Raw genomic sequence first — 18,511 nt, forward strand, 5'->3', positions numbered from 1 at the left:
TTAGTGGCTACAGAGGCTTGCGGCGGCGGAACTCCCGATCTATTCTGCTCCCCGATGTTTTTATGGTATATGGACATATATAGGCGAAAGAAGTCGGTCAGGGGAGCCACGAGGGGCCCACGAGGGTGGGGGCATGCACAGGGGGGTAGGGCGCGCCTCCCTGCCTCGTGGCTTTCTCGAAGCTTCCCTGACGTCTACTCCAAGTCTCCTGGATTGCTTCTGTTCCAAAAATAACTCTCCCGAAGGTTTCATTCTGTTTGGACTCCGTTTGATATTCCTTTTCTTCGAAACACTGAAATAGGCAAGAAAACAGCAATTTGGGCCGGGCCTCCGGTTAATAGGTTAGTCCCAAAAATAATTTAAAAGTGTATAATAAAGCCCATAAACATCCAAAACAGATAATATAATAGCATGGAACAATAAAAATTATAGATACGTTGGAGACGTATCAGTCGTCCACGCGCGCCGACCGGGGGGAACCCTAGCCAGCCGCCGCCGGTCCCCCGCCTCTTGTCTCCCCTCTCCCGCCGTCGCCACAGGGATCGACCGGGCAAAGCCCGACCGGATCCGGCGGCGGCGGGGTCTTTCTCGTTCCCCGCGAGTGGAGGCCGGCACGGCGGGGCTTCCTCTGGTCGGGGCGTGGCGCGAGCGCCGGGCGGTGCGGCATGGCAGCAAGCGGGTGCTGGAGGGCGCCGGCGTGCTTTGCCAGGCTTCAGGCGGCGTGGGTGGTGTCGAGTGCCCGTGCGGGGGTGCTGTGGCGGCGGGGGGCTTCGGCCAGATCTGCTGGGCGGCCGCCTCTCGCGACGAGGGCCGCGGCGGCGCGGGTCGGCATCTGCTGCTGCGTTCCGGCGTGGTAGGGACTCCGACGAGGTGGTGCCGGCTCGTGGGTGCTCGATCTGTCGGGTTCGGGTATCTACGGGCGGCCTGGGTGGTGCACTCGCCGGCGTGGGGACCACGGCGGCTTCGGTGGTGGCCAGTGACATACGGCGGTGGGGTGCGGGTGGTGGTGGCTCCTCCCTTCTCCTGGGTTCGGGGCCAAAGGCGCGGGCTTTCACGCGGAGAGGGTCAGGACCCGGGGCTCGTGCTCGGGCGGACCAATTCGAGGCCCGAGACGAGTCGGTGCTTCCACTCCGGGTAGGCGATGGTGGGCGCGGTCCGGGGAGTGCTCGTTGGTGGTGGTCGTACTTGCGGTGCGTCGGTTCGCGGATCGATGCCGGTGGCCATGGACATGGCGTCGTGTGAACTCGCCTGGTCAGGGGCTGGTTTGCCGGCGGCCGTCGGTAGTCTTGGAGTCGTGTCCCCCCAGTCCACCTGGCACTGGCTGGGGACACAGGTGTGGGTGCCTCCTACTTTGGAGGCGCTTGCCCAGACACCGGGACTGATGCCGGGCTAGGAGCTGATGGACTGTCGTCGCTCCTCCTACCGTGGTTGGGTGTGTTTTGACGTGGCCGGTGCACGATATCTCGCGACAGGGACACCGGGGCGGCGGCCCCGGATGGCGGGCCACATGGTTGCTCTCCGGCGGGCATCTTGTGGTGGTGGTGGCTCCTCTCCCGGGTTGTGTGGACAACGGGAGGGGTGGCAATGGGTAGCTCAGACGTGCCCTTTCTCCGGTGGGGTGGCGTCCTGATCCGGACCTGGTGTGCTGGCTTCGCCGCGCTCCTCTTAGCGGCCTCTTGGGGCATGAGTGAGTTGCCGGGCGAAAGCTCTGTGCCATGATGGCGCCAACGACGACGACACCCGTGGATGCCGTTCTCTTCTTGAAGACGTCGTTGTGGTTTTTCTCATCGTGCCCGGGCTCCGGGTGAAGACCTTTTTCCGTTTGGACTCGGCAGCGGTGACGCTCTGCGCCGTCTTCCCTCTTGGGGGCGTTGTCGTGGAGATTAGGTGTGTTAGGTTGTAGCGTGGGGGTGTTTGGTGCTTCCGGTGCTTGGAGCTGGTAGCATAGTCGTGTGCGTCTGTGTCTGCCGAATATCTTAGGATCGGCTTTGTAAGAGGGCTACCGCACCATCTTGTATCATTCGGCCGTGTACTTCTGTGATTGATGCTTTATATATAAAGCGGGGCGAAAGCCTATTTTGAAACAAAATATAATGGGGATACACCAAAAAGGGACAATACACATCTAACATTCATGACGCACTTTTTGCTCATTCTCTTTCAAGACCACGTACGATGATGATATATACCAGTAGTATATAACATACTAATAACCATTTTTGCCTTTGAGAGAAAACTAATTGGGTAGTACTCCCTCCGTCCCATGATATAAGAACGTTTTTTACACTATATTAATGTTAAAAACGTTCTTATATTATGAGATAGAGGGAGTACTAACTAACTTGTGATGTCATCGACGGTCTCTTCTTTTGAGAAACAATTGATTGTTTTTCTTGACGGCCCTACTACCACTGCCGATAGAGTAGACAAGGGGGATCACAAACCACAAACGCAAAAGGATACTACTTTTCTCCTTTGCCGTCCCTTGAAGCACATCGGTACTTATGCTCAGACCATTGCATCGGAAAAAAAGAACACTTCCCCCATAAAGATGAGACGCATATGTTTAGATAAAGTGCTCCAACCGATGGAGCAACAACGGGTTTGTTTGCTCGTGCCATCATCTCACCAATGCATGTACACCCCATCATATCCAAAAAATTAGCGACATTAGCGCTGCATGATATCCAATCATGTTTCAATAGAAGTTTGTCTGTGTCGCACAGTCAGCGATCACTGGGAAAAAGAGAGGAGAAGCGGTTCTCATCACCCACAGCAATCACCTCATCATGGAGCACCTCATCAGCAGCATCAAGCCAACAAGAAGCAACATGAATGCACAAGCACCGCCTGCGGGTGGTGTTTGTACTAGCTTAGTTAGTGCTCATTCTGTAAAGAAATGTAAGAGCGTTTTGATTACTAAATGTGATCATGCACGTTCAAGACACATGCAACCACTACACCACAGTTTTGCTTGTGCGAATTGCATTGGGCACATCTGGGCACACTCACATTTTTGGAGCCCCCAACAGAAGAGAATGAGAAAAGCCAAGACCATCTTCGATTGCACAAGGGCGTCAGCCGCTCCTTGGACTCTTCTCCCGCCACTTGGCTTCTCTCCACTTAGTTTACTTTGAGGTGGCCGCACAGGTTGCGCGCCTTGACAAGATAAATATTTCCTGGGATCATCTTGGACACCTCATCATTTGATATGATGTACAGTACCATGCATCTAGATGTTGACCCCCTATATATACATAGAGAAATTGGCGTGTAGCAGCAACGAACCATTCACGTGTACCGTGTAAAGTGTAAGCACGTAGAGATCTATACATGTAACTGAGTAATAACTTGTTTAAACACATCGATCCACCTCTCGATGAAACGCACCGCACGCATACCCTCCAATCAACAATTGGTTGGTTGGTGCCTACTTTCTTTCTGGAAGAGGAGAGGGTGATTTGTTGATGCACTAAGAGCATGGTTAATAGTATAGCCAACAATGGGCTATATGAAGTTGCCACATCATCTATAGGCAACCTAATAGGCAACATGTATAATAGCTATTTACGAAGTAATACTACTTCACTAATGGATGGCCCACCTTATAATCTCACTTTGTTTCTTGAAGCACGTGCTGCAGCCGGCTCTTAATATTTTTTTAGAAAAGGAGGATGACCCCCGGCCTCTGCATCTGGGAGATGCATACGGCCACTTTATTGATTATTCTCGAGGACCTTACAAAGTATTATAAACAATATACCTGAATCCACCATCTTGGCAACATATGCCGCTACTCCTATTCATATGATGAAGGGATGCTAGCTGGGTCACTACCCAAACCACTCATCTAAGCCTAACATCAAAAGCCGGAAGCCCCAGCCGAGCCACATACCGGGTCTGGGGCACAATCCGGTCAGACGCACTCGTGTGTCTTCGCCGCCATCTTCCACAGGTCTGTCTTCAGATCATATTGAGGCTTCTACCTTGTCTGGCCACTCTGCCATCAACGTCACCATGACGCCTGACAGCTACCTCCTCCTGCGTGAGTCCATCTCCGCGCATCGGACGCCGAGCCTCCACAGCGCCATGCCGCCGATCTTCGCCGCCATCAATGTGAGAGATGAAGTACCGCTCCACCATCCCCCTAGCCATCACTTGCTCCAAAACGATGCCCCGGGGAGGGAAAGCGATAAAACGCCATCATCGTCCGATCCGGAAGACCCAGATCTAGGGTTTTCCCTGGAGCATCCCGAGCCTGATGACGCAGACTGCAACGACGATGCCTCGACAAGGGAACGACATCAAAGACGCCGTCATCGTCCGCCATGACCGTAGTCGGCGCGATTTTCATCGGCAGTTGCTCCACCAGACGTGCGCCACCGACGTCGCTGGTCCCTTCAACCGAAGTAAACTCCAAAACGATGCCCTAAAGAGGGACTACAATGCAAAATCACCGCCATCGCTCGATCCCAAGGAGATCTAGGGTTTCCCCCGGAGATGCCCGCGCTGTCAAGGACCAGACAAGGGTAGAATCCCGTCGGATCTGCCCAGCTGCCGACGAGTCGCACCTGCCATCGTGCCGACGGCAGACCAGCGATCAAGGCCCATGCTTGGGCATAGATTCGGTCGCGCCGCCTGATGAGGACATGTACCTAGGGTAGCGTCACATGCCTGACCTAAATACCCTCCCCAAGGACATGACTCTAAAGCCAGAAGCATTCGAGGGGTACCATCACCCACTCGACCAGAAAAATTTCCACTTGGAGGAATCAAGATCACTCGACCATAACAAGAAACACTCGACGGACAGAAGACCTAAAGTCACTCTACACAGCAACGGTCGAGCATTAACTCCTAGACTTAATAGCCATTTATAACACTTTATTACGGACGTTACCAGTAACGCCCCCCTCTTGATGTACCTTAAAACCCTTGTAACGTGGGCTGGCCGGGGTCCTGGCGCACTCTACATAAGCCACCCCCCTCCACATGCACAAGGGTTCGCACCCCCTGTAACACACACGCATATAATCCAGTCGACCGCCTCCGGGCTACGAGACGTAGGGCTGTTACTTCCTCCGAGAAGGGCATGAACTCGTAAAACTCGTGCGTACATCTTCTCCATAGCTAGGAACTTGCCTCTACATCCCTACCCCCATTCTACTGTCAGACTTAGAACCACGACAGTTGGCGCCCACCGTGGGACTGGTGTCTTAGCGACTTGTTGGAGAAGTTGCAATTTTTCTAATCCCCATCAGCATGGTTTCAGGCGGAGGATTGGCTGAGGACCGCGAGATCCGTCTCGGCGCGCTCGTGTTCGTCGCCGACGACTCCGCTTGGCTCCAAGAAGCTCCACTCGACGTCGAGGCGCTCCCCGTCCGCGGGGCAACGCACTTTCGCGCGTGCGTCCGCGGCGTCCTCCTGCGGCAGCCGGCGACCCAGTATCGGTCGGCTCCGGTGGCGTCTTCACTCCCTGCTGCCCGCCGGCACGAGCGTTCCGGTCGGTCGAGGCTCCAGCGGTGGGTGAGGCACGCGGTGGCTCGCTAGTCGGCCACCCCTCAAGTCGCGGCAATCGAGCCCGACGAAACTCTCTACGGCCTGTTCGACTGGGTCCGTTGAGACCGCATCCGAGTGCGACAGCAGTGACCCCACGGCGGAAGTCCTGATGGTCAATGGACCGCGCAGTCCTCCTGGCTTCCCCCGCGACGACGGTGGTGATGGCGGAGGCGATCCGTCGCGTGTCCACGAGGAGTACCGCCCCGAGCCCCTCTCTTCGCAGCAGAGGGAAGAGCTTCGCCGCCGTAACATGGATGCACTTCACACTCCTATCATTGGAGAAACCCCCGAGGCCCGGGCCTTGGAGGAGGTGCGCCTGGCCAACTTGGCTGAGCGCACTCGACTGGAGAATCTCCAGCACGCACTTGACGAGCGTGCTCGGCAGCGAGTTCCTGAATCCAGTCGACGATAACTTTTTCCGCCTCCAACCCAGGTATATCGAACTCCGATCCAGAATCTCACAGCTGCTGCCCGAATAGCAGAGTCGATTCAACCTTCCCAGTCGGAGGCTGGTAGGGGTTTGATGCAGATCCGGGCTTTGCTCCGGGCGGCGGGGGAGCAGAACACAGCAGTGTCACAGTCTCAGAATAGGATTCATAGTAGATCTGTAATGGCAGACACAGTTCAGTCGGCTCACAGCCCAAGATCACCTCCAAGGCGTGAGGGACGTGGAGATCGACAGGATCAGTACAGAAACCGTGAGCGGTATGATCGTCGTCGAGTACCCACGCCTCCCCCAAGGAGTGGGTCATACGCGCCTCGGCAACACGATGACAGACGCCCTCACAGTGGTGGGCGAAGGATTCCAGTCGACCACCGGGAGCCGGGCTTTGACGCGAGATCCATTCTCGTTCAAGATCTGGTTGACAGGAACAGAGCACACAGAGATGGCCACGATAGAGATTACCCGACCGGCAGCAGGGTGCATGTTTCAGGTCCCGAGTGTTTCAGCAGAGCCATTAGAGCAGCAGTGATTCCTCCCAACTTCAGGTTGGCGACTGGAGTCAGCAAGTTCATTGGTGAGTCCAAGCCTGACACTTGGCTTGAGGACTACCGAGTGGCTGTGCAGATTGGTGGTGGCAATGATGAAGTGGCCATGAAGCACCTTCCTCTGATGTTAGAGGGCTCGGCTAGAGCGTGGTTGAATCAGTTAGCACCTGGCAGTATTTATAGCTGGGAAGAGCTTGCCCGAGTGTTTGTCAGAACATTTGAAGGTACATGCAAACGGCCAACAGGGCTAACAGAGCTACAGTCTTGTGTGCAGAAGTCGAATGAAACTTTGAGAGATTATATCCAGAGATGGATCACATTGCACCACACGGTGGAGAATGTGTCTGATCACCAAGCAGTTTGTGCCTTCAAGGAAGGCGTCAAGTATCGAGAATTGAATCTGAAGTTCGGTCGGACCAGAGATATGTCTCTGAGTCGAATGATGGAAATTGCCACCAAGTATGCTAATGGTGAAGAGGAGGATCGGCTCCGGAGTGGCAAGCACAAAACAGTCGCCCACGAAACTGGGGGAGGGAACTCCAGTCGGAAGCAGAAGCGTAAAGCCGAGCCGGCTGCTCCTGGAGAAGCCTTAGCCGTGACTCAAGGAAAGTTCAAGGGGAAGCCCAAAGGGCCATGGAACCCCAAGAAAGTAAAAGATCAAGATGGAAATGATGTGTTGGATTTACCATGCCACATTCACACCAAAAAGGATGAGGAGGGTAATCTCATTTATCCGAAACATACCACTCGACAATGTCGGCTCCTAATCCAGCAGTTCTGAGAGAAACAACCCAAAGAAAAGGAGAAAGAATCGGACAAAGTTGAGGATAAGGAAGAGGACGATGATGGTTACCCCCACGTCAATTCCACTCTGATGATTTTTGCTGATGTTGAGAGCAAGAGTCGACTAAAAGTCATCAACAGAGAAGTGAACATGGTCGCTCCGGCGACGCCCAGTTATTTGAAGTGGTCTCAGACTGCCATTACATTCAACCAGTCTGATCACCCGACACACATAGCCACCCCTGGGAGGCAAGCGTTGGTGGTTGACACAGTCGTCGAAGGCACTCGGTTGACTAAGGTTCTGATGGATGGTGGCAGTGGCCTGAATATACTGTATGCGGAGACCTTGGAAGGAATGGGCATTCCAATGTCCAGACTCAGTGAAAGCAATATGAGTTTCCATGGGGTTATTCCTGGCAAGAAGGCTGAGTCACTCGGCCAGATCACCCTCGATGTGGTTTTCGGTGATTCCAAGAATTACCGCAAAGAAAAGTTGACGTTTGAAGTCGTCGATTTCCAGATTGCTTATCATGCTATTCTGGGCAGGCCGGCTTATGCACGTTTCATGGCTCGACCATGTTACGTTTACCTCAAATTGAAGATGCCTGGTCCTAAAGGAGTGATCACTATCATTGGCAATCGGAAGAAGGCAGAAGAGTGCTTCCAGAAGGGCTCAAAGATCGCCGATGCACAAATGGCAGTAGTGGAATTGCAGGAGTATCAAAAAATGCAGATCCGAGTGATTTGTTGCGAGCTAAGAAGCCTGCCACGGATTCAGCATTTCAGTCGTCTGGTGAAACGAAGCCGATTCATATTCACCCGACCGATCCCAAAGCAGCTCCGACTCACATTTCGACAACACTCGACTCCAAATAGGAAGAAGCGCTCATCCAGTTCCTCCGTGAGAACTGGGACATCTTTGCATGGAAACCTTCTAACATGCCGGGTGTTCCCAGGGGGCTGGCTGAGCACCGTTTGCGAGTCGACCCAAAAGTGAAACCAGTCAAAGAACATCTTCGACGGTCCGCCATACAGAAGAGAAAAGCAATCGGTGAAGAAGTAGCTCAGCTCCTAGCAGCTGAGTTTATTCGAGAGATTTACCACTCCGAGTGGCTAGCCAATGTTGTCATGGTCCCCAAGAAGGACGACTCACTTCGCATGTGCATTGACTTCAAGCATATCAATCGGGCCTGCCCGAAAGATCACTTTCCTCTCCCTCGCATCGATCAAATAGTCGACTCGACTGCAGGGTGTGAGCGCTTGTCCTTTTTGGATGCTTATTCCGGGTATCATCAGATCCGACTGTATGGACACGATGAGATAAAAACAGCTTTCATCACTCCATTTGGGTGCTTCTGTTATGTCACCATGCCATTCGGCCTGAAGAATGCTGGAGCCACATTCATGAGGATGATTCAGAAGTGTTTACTCACTCAAATCAGTCGGAATGTGGAAGCATACATGGATGACATTGTGGTCAAGTCACGTAAAGGTTCCGACCTGTTGGCTGACCTTGCTGAAACTTTTGCCAACCTCAGAAGGTATGATATCAAGCTTAATCCATCAAAGTGCACATTCGGAGTTCCGGGCGGAAAATTACTCAGCTTCCTCGTTTCCGAACGGGGGATCGACGCTAACCTAGAGAAAGTTGGTGCCATTCTCCGAATGAAACGCCCTGTGCGTGTGCACGATGTCCAGAAGCTTACAGGTTGTTTGGCCGCCTTAAGTCGATTCATTTCTCGCCTCGGTGAAAAGGCATTGCCTCTTTACCGACTGGTGAAGAAGTCTGATAAGTTCGAGTGGACTCCTGAAGCTGATGCAGCATTTGCAGAGCTCAAAGCCTTGCTTTCCACCCAGCCGGTGCTTGCTGCCCCAATCAGCAAAGAGCCTTTACTGCTTTACATTGCAGCCACTGGACAAGTCGTCAGTACAGTACTTCCGGTCGAGCGGGAAGAAGAAGGAAAAGCCTGTATAGTTCAGCGCCCAGTATACTATGTTTCTGAAGTTTTGACTCCATCAAAGCAAAGATATCCACATTATCAGAAGCTTGTTTATGGGATTTATATGACCACGAAGAAGGTTGCACATTATTTCTCTGACCACTCCATTACAGTCGTCAGCGACGCTCCATTATCAGAGATTCTGAACAACAGAGATGCAACCGGTCGAGTGGCAAAGTGGGCGATTGAACTCCTTCCCTTGGATATTAAGTTTGAGGCAAAGAAAGCTATCAAGTCCCAAGCAATAGCAGATTTCCTCGCCGAGTGGATCGAACAGCAACTGCCGACTCAAGTCCACTCGGAGCACTGGACCATGTTCTTTGATGGTTCCAAGATGCTGAATGGTTCCGGTGCTGGGGTGGTACTGGTATCCCCCCGAGGAGACAAGCTCAGATATGTTCTCCAGATTCACTTTGATTCCTCCAATAACGAAGCGGAATATGAAGCACTCTTATATGGGTTACGTATGGCCATCTCGCTCGGCGTCCATCGCCTCATGGTATACGGTGACTCAGATTTGGTAGTCAATCAAGTGATGAAGGAGTGGGATGTCAGAAGCCCAGCTATGACTGGTTACTGCAATGCGGTGAGGAAGTTGGAATAGAAGTTTGAGGGGTTAGAGCTCCATCATATACCCCGACTGAAAAATCAAGCAGCCGATGATTTGGCAAAGATAGGCTCCAAGAGGGAAGCCATTCGCAGCAACGTGTTTTTGGAACACATTCATACACCTTCAGTTCAAGAAGATCCTTTCACTGAAGAGCCCTCGCAGCCTAAGAGTGCCACAGATCCGACTAAAGTCGAAGTCCCAGCCGTGGTCGACCTGATCACGGAGGTTTTGGTCATCACTCCCGACTGGACAGTGCCATACATTGCGTATATCCTTAGGAAGGAACTCCCAGAGGATGAAGAAGAGGCTCGACAGATCGTCCGTCGATCCAAAGCCTTTACTGTGATAAGAGGACAACTATTCAGGGAAAGCGTAACCAGAGTCAGCCAGAAATGCATAACACCAGAAGAAGGTCGAGTGATCCTCAACGACATCCACTCGGGGACCTGTGGTCACCATGCGTCCTCTCGGACCATTGTGGCCAAAGCAGACCGAGCTGGATTTTGTTGGCCACGAGCAAATGAAATGGCGAAAGATATAGTCGACAAATGTGAAGGCTGCTAGTTTTACTCCAATATGTCCCACAAGCCTGCGTCAGCCCTGAAGACTATTCCACTTGTCTGGCCCTTTGCTGTTTGGGGATTGGATATGGTTGGACCCCTGAGGACTGGTAGGAGCGGCTTCACTCATGTGCTTGTAGCAGTCGACAAGTTTACCAAATGGATTAAAGCCAAGCCTATCAAGAATCTTGAAGCCAGTACTGTCGTCAGCTTCATTAGAGAATTGACATTCTGATATGGAGTTCCACACAACATCATCACTGACAATGGGTCGAACTTCGATTTTGATGAGTTCAGAGCCTTCTGTGCTTCCCAAGGCACACGAGTCGACTATGCTTCAGTCGCCCACCCCCAGTCAAATGGACAAGCAGAAAGAGCAAATGGCTTGATTCTCAAAGGACTGAAACCCCGACTGTTGCGTGATCTCAAGCATGCAGCAGGCGTCTGGGTCGATGAACTTCCATCAGTTCTTTGGGGATTGAGGACAACTCCCAATCGGTCGACTGGCCGAACTCCATTCTTCTTGGTTTATGGAGCTGAAGCTGTTCTACCGAGTGACTTGCTTCACAATGCACCCCGAGTCGAGCTCTTCTCTGAAGATGAAGCAGAACAGGCCCGGCAGGACGTAGTCGATCTCCTAGAGGAGGAAAGAGAGATGGCCTTAATCCGGTCGACCATTTATCAGCAAGACTTGCGTCGATTCCACGCCAGAAACGTGAGGGGCCGAGCCTTTCAAGAGGGAGACTTGGTTCTTCGAGTGGATCAGCAGAAACCACACAAGCTCGCCCCTGCTTGGGAAGGTCCCTTCATTGTCACCAGAGTTCTCCACAATGGAGCATACCATCTTTACAATGTCGAGCATCAGAGAGACGAGCCACGGGCTTGGAACGCGGAGCTGCTCCGCCCCTTTTATACTTAAGTACTCATTCGGATGAGATGTAATAAGAAATACCTTTGTAGTTTGTTTATCAAAGACAAGAGCTTTACAGTCTTCCTAAATGGTTGTTGTTGCTTTTGTTTGCGTCTGAAATCCCCCAGTGGGTGACTTTGCCGCGAATCCGTTTCGCCTAAAGTTTAAAAAATCCTACCGAGTGATGAGCAAGCCTCTCACTCGGGGGCTTAGTCGCGAATCCGTTTCGCCTAAGTTTGAAAAACCTACCGAGTGATGAGCAAGCCTCTCACTCGGGGGCTTAGCTGCGAATCCGTTTCGCCTAAGTTTGTAAAATCCTACCGAGTGGTGAGCAACCCTCCCACTCGGGGGCTTAGCTGCAGTCCAGTACTCGCCTAAGTTTGAAAAATCCTACCGAGTGGTGAGCAACCCTCCCACTCGGGGGCTTAGCTGCAGTCCAGTACTCGCCTAAGTTTGAAAAATCCTACCGAGTGGTGAGCAACCCTCCCACTCGGGGGCTTAGCTGCAGTCCAGTACTCGCCTAAGTTTGAAAAATCCTACCGAGTGGTGAGCAACCCTCCCACTCGGGGGCTTAGCTGCAGTCCAGTACTCAACTAAGTTTGAAAAATCCTACCGAGTGGTGAGCAACCCTCCCACTCGGGGGCTTAGCTGCAGTCCAGTACTCGCCTAAGTTTGAAAAATCCTACCGAGTGGTGAGCAACCCTCCCACTCGGGGGCTTAGCTGCGGTCCAGTGCTCGCCTAAGTTTGAAAAATCCTACCGAGTGGTGAGCAACCCTCCCACTCGGGGGCTTAGCTGCGGTCCAGTGCTCGCCTAAGTTTGAAAAATCCTACCGAGTGGTGAGCAACCCTCCCACTCGGGGGCTTAGCTGCAGTCCAGTACTCGCCTAAGTTTGAAAAATCCTACCGAATGGTGAGCAACCCTCCCACTCGGGGGCTTAGCTGCAGTCCAGTACTCGCCTAAGTTTGAAAAATCCTACCGAGTGGTGAGCAACCCTCCCACTCGGGGGCTTAGCTGCAGTCCAGTACTCGCCTAAGTTTAAAAAATCCTACCAAGTGGTGAGCAACCCTCCCACTCGGGGGCTTAGCTGCAGTCCAGTACTCGCCTAAGTTTGAAAAATCCTACCGAGTGGTGAGCAACCCTCCCACTCGGGGGCTTAGCTGCAGTCCAGTACTCGCCTAAGTTTGAAAAATCCTACCGAGTGGTGAGCAACCCTCCCACTCGGGGGCTTAGCTGCAGTCCAGTACTCGCCTAAGTTTAAAAAATCCTACCGAGTGATGAGCAACCCTCCCACTCGGGGGCTTAGCTGCAGTCCAGTACTCGCCTAAGTTTGAAAAATCCTACCGAGTGGTGAGCAACCCTCCCACTCGGGGGCTTAGCTGCAGTCCAGTGCTCGCCTAAGTTTGAAAAATCCTACCGAGTGGTGAGAAACCCTCCCACTCGGGGGCTTAGCTGCAGTCTAGTACTCGCCTAAGTTCGAAGTCCATCCCTATCCGCAAGGACGACGAGGTGCAGGTCGACTGCAACTTTCTCCTTCGGAGCTGCGCCACAAGTACAACATGCGCTCCGCCCCTATCCGCAAGGACGACGAGGTGCAGGTCGACTGCAACTTTCTCCTTCGGAGCTGCGCCACAAGTACAACTTGCGCTCCGCCCCTATCCGCAAGGACGACGAGGTGCAGGTCGACTGCAACTTTCTCCTTCAGAGCTGCGCCACAAGTACAACATGCACTCCAGCCTTATCAGCAAGGACGACGAGGTGCGGGTCGACTGGAGCATCAACCTCAGAGCTGCATCTCAAGCACAAAGATTATTCCGTGTGAAGAATAAATTCCACTCGAAGACAAACACAAGCATATTCACAAATAAATCAAGTTCAGATAAATCCTAAAGTTCAAGACAACGGATCAAAGTACTCGGGCATTCAGCCCGAAGGAGTTTAACGGATACAAAATCACTCGGCATTCCGAGGCAAATTTAAGGCAGAGCATAAAAGTTTGTTCACTCCGCAGGAGGAGGGCTGGCAGGCTCGACGAATTCGTCCAGGTCGATCCCGTCAGCAATCCGAGTGGCGGCAGCAATGAAAGTCTCCATGAAGGACTGGAAGTCGTGCCTCTTGGTGTTAGCAACTTCAATCGCCGCCAGCTTCTCTTCCCGAGCTTCTCGACAGTGGACGTGAACCAGAGATAGATCCACATCAGCGCCGCACCGGGCAGAAGACTTCTTCCATTCTTGAATTCGATTGGGAGCTTCATTGAGCCGAGCCATCATAGACTCGAGGTCATTCTGAAGTGTTGCCATGGGCCAGAGAGCTGTGTCAATCCGCGACATCGCGACTTTCAGTCGGGCGAGATAATCGACAATACCAGTGATGGGATTCCAGTCATAGCACGTTCATGGCAGCTTCATCCTTCACTGGAGAGTTGATGGGGTCCAAGCTTGGTTCAATTCGCCCGGTCTCTTCCTCTAAGTCCCTGCAAAACTCTGCATACACAATTCAAGGGTAAGCCAATGATCATATGTCGAGTCGACAAGAACAAACCAGTCGGATCAAAGGAAACACCTTCAAGCATGACGAACAACTTTTTAGCAAGGCTTCCCAGATAATTCTCCAGATCGTTCCTCCTGCGGGCAATACCTTCCATCTTCTCGTTCAGATTTTCCTTGTCCTTCTTCAGGCGAGTCGCTTCCTTATTGGCTTCGTCAAGGGCAGTTTTCAGCCTGGAGTTTTCTTCCTCCAATTTGCCGACTGAAGCCAACTTCTATTCAGCAAGCGCGGTTTTCTCGTCAGCTTTTTCCTGTGCGGCCGCCAGATCTTGATCCTTTTTCGCCAGAGCTTGGTTCAGTTTCTCTGAAAGAAATAATGTTGGATTCAGAAAAAGCAGAATGAAATCCGGTTCAGGGAAAACTCAATCGACGGGTCTTCCTTACCAGCGGCGTCATCCTTGGCTTTCTGCAGTTCTGTCTTGGCCAGCTCCAGATCGTTGAGCTGAATCTGCTGCTTCTCCAGGTCGGCAAAACGAGCTCCAAGATCACAAGATTTCTGCAACCAAAGAACAGGTCAGTCGACTGGTGAAAAGATTGGTTATTTCGGAGAGGTAAAAGGATAAAGCCAACAAATTCTAAGACTACTGCCGAATCAAACATCCAACAGTAGTCTCAGGGACTACACCCAGTGGGTGCACTTAGCGTGCCCCCACTGGTTCAGTTTACACTCGACAAGGCTTGTCCAGCACGAGTGCAAAAAAAAATAGAGTCTTCAGACCATAGTCGACTGCCAGCAGTCGACCACGGTCTTGAGGACTACACCTAGTGGGTGCACTCAGCGTGCCCCCACTGGTTCAAAGTTCCACTCGACATGGCCCGACCAGACCGAGTGAAGAAATTCAAATTCTGATGCTCAGACCATAGTCGACTGCCCGCAGTCAATTATGGTTTCGGGGACTACACCCAATGGGTGCACTCAGCGTGCCCCCACTGGTCAAAAGATTCAATCAACAACAACATTATCAGCCCAAAGTGCGAATCTGTTCAGTGACAAATCAAAACACCCAGTGGGTGTACAGATGCAAGGCGCAGACAGATGCAAAGATTCTTGGGAAGAAAGTTTCCAGGTACCATATCCTAACAGAACAAGCCAGAGGAGTCAGTCGATGATCTACTAACCTGGACATTGCTCTGGAGAGCGGAGCTGGCATCATAAGCAGCTTGGCTGGCTTCTCGCACCATCTTCATCTTCTCCATCATAATGCCCGCCTGGCGTATAGCCTCTTTTGCAGCACCCACTTAGTCCTCTGGGACGTGATGTGTAGAAAAAAGTGAAGGTGGATCGGTGGGAGTCTGTGCAGCTGACGAGGAAGGCCGAGCACTCGACAGCGGTATGGCGAAGGAGACGGAAGTCTGATTGGCATCGCCGGTGTCCTGAATTACCGGTTCCGCCACCGGTGTCGATTGAAGCGTCTTGCCAGCGGACGTTTTCCTGTTTCCTCTCCCCAAGGGCCTCTGTGGCTCGTCCTCGTCATCGTCGGGGAAGTCAATGATGTTGAGGGCTGTAAAAAGATCAGTCGCCAAAGTTTCATCACCCGATTGGATATATCGCAGTTCAATCAACAAATCGAAGATAAAATCACGAGGATTGTACCCGGATTGGAGGTCACCGCATCCTCCATTTCCTCATCCTCGTTCTTATAAGCAGAGGTCCCAGAGGTAGCGGCACTGCCAGTTTCAAGATTCATTCGGTCAAACCAAGGGAAAAATAAACAGCACAGAACGTCGAGTAAAAGCGAAAGAAGAACACTCACACAGAAGCAACGGGAACGTCAATCTTGATTCTCGGCAGCGCCTTCCGAGTCTTCTGCACTATAACCTTGGACTGCTTTGGAGATTTTTTAGTTGGTGCCGGAGAGGACGTCCGAGGACGCTTTGACGACTGCCCGGTCTGAACGGTCGCCTTGTCACGGGCGCTCGCCGAGTCGTGAGTAAGTTTGGGTCGCCTTTCCCTGCGGGGAGGAGAGTTGACCTCTTCTTCGTCACTCGGGTCGTCGCTCTCCTCGTCCCCCTCTCCGTCGGAATGCCACTCGCCGCTTTCACCTCCGCTTGCCTCCCCCTCCGGGTCCTGCTCCTGCTCTCCGTTGGGCATCGAATACATTTCAGTAAGGGCCTAGAAGAAAACAAGCAAGACAAAGTCAGTCGGTGAAGCATAAACAGTTGCATGTTAAATCAAGATGACACTCGGTAATTCAGAATCGGACCTTGTCTGGTTCGTAGGATTGGTCAAGTGGAGGGATTCTCCTGGCTCCTCTGGGGTTATCCTTGTTGCCTGTGATACTCCTCAACCACTTCTCCACCGTATCCTCGTCGACTTCTTCTGGATGCACCTGAGTGGAATCTTCAATGCCCGAATACATCCACATCGGATGGTCGCGGGCTTGAAGTGGCTGAATACGTCGTCTGAGGAAGACTTCCAGCAGATCCATTCCAGTTACACCCTCACGGATGAGATAGACCACTCGCTCAACCAGCACTTTCACCTCCGCTTTCTCCCCTGAAGTCACTTTCAAGGCGGAGGGCTTCTCTACGCGAGCCATAGAAAAAGGAGGAAGTCCAGTCAACTGACCTGGAGTCGGCTGGTCTTTGCAGTAAAACCAGGTCGACTGCCACCCTCGTACTAACTCAGGAAGAATTATGGCTGGGAAAGAGCTCTTACCCCTCATCTGAATCCCAAGACCCCCACACATCTGGATCACTTGAGTCCTCTCGTCACTCGGGTTGGCCTTTTTGACCGACTAGGAGCGACCCATGAAAATGTGCGTGAAGAGACTCCAGTGTGGTCGACAACCCAAGAAATTTTCGCACAGAGACACGAAAGCAGCAAGATATATGATGGTGTTGGGGGAAAAGTGATGAAGTTGTGCTCCAAAGAAATTCAAGAAAGCCCGAAAAAAAGGATGCGGAGGCAGAGAAAATCCACGGTCGACGTGAGTGGCGAGGAGGACGCACTCACCCTCCCGCGGTCGAGGTTCGGTCTCATCCTCCGGGAGCCGTGCCGATCCGTGAGGAATCAACCCCTCCTCCGCCAGATCGTCGAGGTCATCCTGACTGATCGTCGACCAGCTCTAGTCGCCCTGGATCCAGCCGCGCGGCAAACCGGACCGCGACGAGGATCCGCCCCGGCTGGACTTTTTCCCCTTCGCCTTCGTCGTCGCCTTCTTCGCGTGCTCCAGAGCCACCGTCTTTTCTTTCCCCATCACCGTGGACTGAGCTCGAGCGGAGCGGCGGCGCTGGAGGAGGAGCAGGCGCAGTGGGGAAAACTGAGAAGAGAGAAGAAGAATGAGGACGCACTGTTCAAAAACCCTGGTCCGGCGCCTTATATGGGGTTGCTTCCGAGTGGCTGACATGTAGGCTCGGGCAATCTTATCAAATCCCGCAACAGTCGCGTGCATGATACGTGGCAAAAAAGGCGGCACAGGAATCGAGGCGGCCTTGCCTTATCCAGCCCGATTACTGCGGCCTCCTCCGCCCCGCGTGCTTCCCGAAATTCGAATCCCGCGAGATCCGCAGGCAGCAGAACAACTTGTCAGACGGAAGATCTCCACCACATTAGCACTCGGACCTCTTCCAGCAAAAGTTCACTCGACAAAACCAGGAATGGATCAAGGCGACTGAAAAAGAAGTTGGTGTCACCACCTCGGTTCGTTGATCCAAAACAAGACACACCCGAAACACGAAAAATGAGTCGGAAGTATTTTCAACTCCTTCTCCACTCAAACCCTGATCCATTCGGGGGCTAATGATGAGGACATGTACCTAGGGTAGGGTCAGAGGCCTGACCTAAATACCCTCCCCAAGGACATGACTCTAAAGCCAGAAGCATTCGAGGGGTACCATCACCCACTCGACCAGAAACATTTCCACTCGGAGGAATCAAGATCACTCGACCGTAACAAGAAACACTCGACGGACAGAAAACCTAAAGTCACTCTACATAGCAACGGTCGAGCATTAACTCCTAGACTTAATAGCCATTTATAACACTTTATTACGGATGTTACCAGTAACGCCCCCCTCTTGATGTACCTTAAAACCCTTGTAACGTGGGCTGGCCGGGGTCCTGGCGCACTCTATATAAGCCACCCCCCTCCACATGCACAAGGGTTCGCACCCCCTATAACACACACACATATAATCCAGTCGACCGCCTCCGGGCTCCGAGACGTAGGGCTGTTACTTCCTCCGAGAAGGGCCTGAACTCGTAAAACTCGTGCGTACAGCTTCTCCATAGCTAGGATCTTGCCTCTACATCCCTACCCCACATTCTACTGTCAGACTTAGAACCACGACACCGCCACAACCCGATCCGGTCACGCCGCTGTCGTCCCTGGCGACCGCGACGCACCAGATCGCGAGGCCTCCTGCCGCGGGGGAGCGAAGTCGCCGAGGCGCCGCCACCACCCGCCGTGGCGTCCGGCCCGCGCCATGCTCCGGCCCGGGGCGCCGGCCCGCGCCAGCCCCACGCGAGCGAGAGGGCCCGAGTCCCCGCCGCCGCCGGCGACGACCAGGCTTCTCCTGGCCGCGCCCTTGGGCGGCGGCGAGGGAGGAGGA

This window comes from Triticum aestivum, chromosome 2D, assembly GCF_018294505.1.
Source record: "Triticum aestivum cultivar Chinese Spring chromosome 2D, IWGSC CS RefSeq v2.1, whole genome shotgun sequence".
Taxonomy (NCBI): Eukaryota; Viridiplantae; Streptophyta; class Magnoliopsida; order Poales; family Poaceae; genus Triticum; species Triticum aestivum.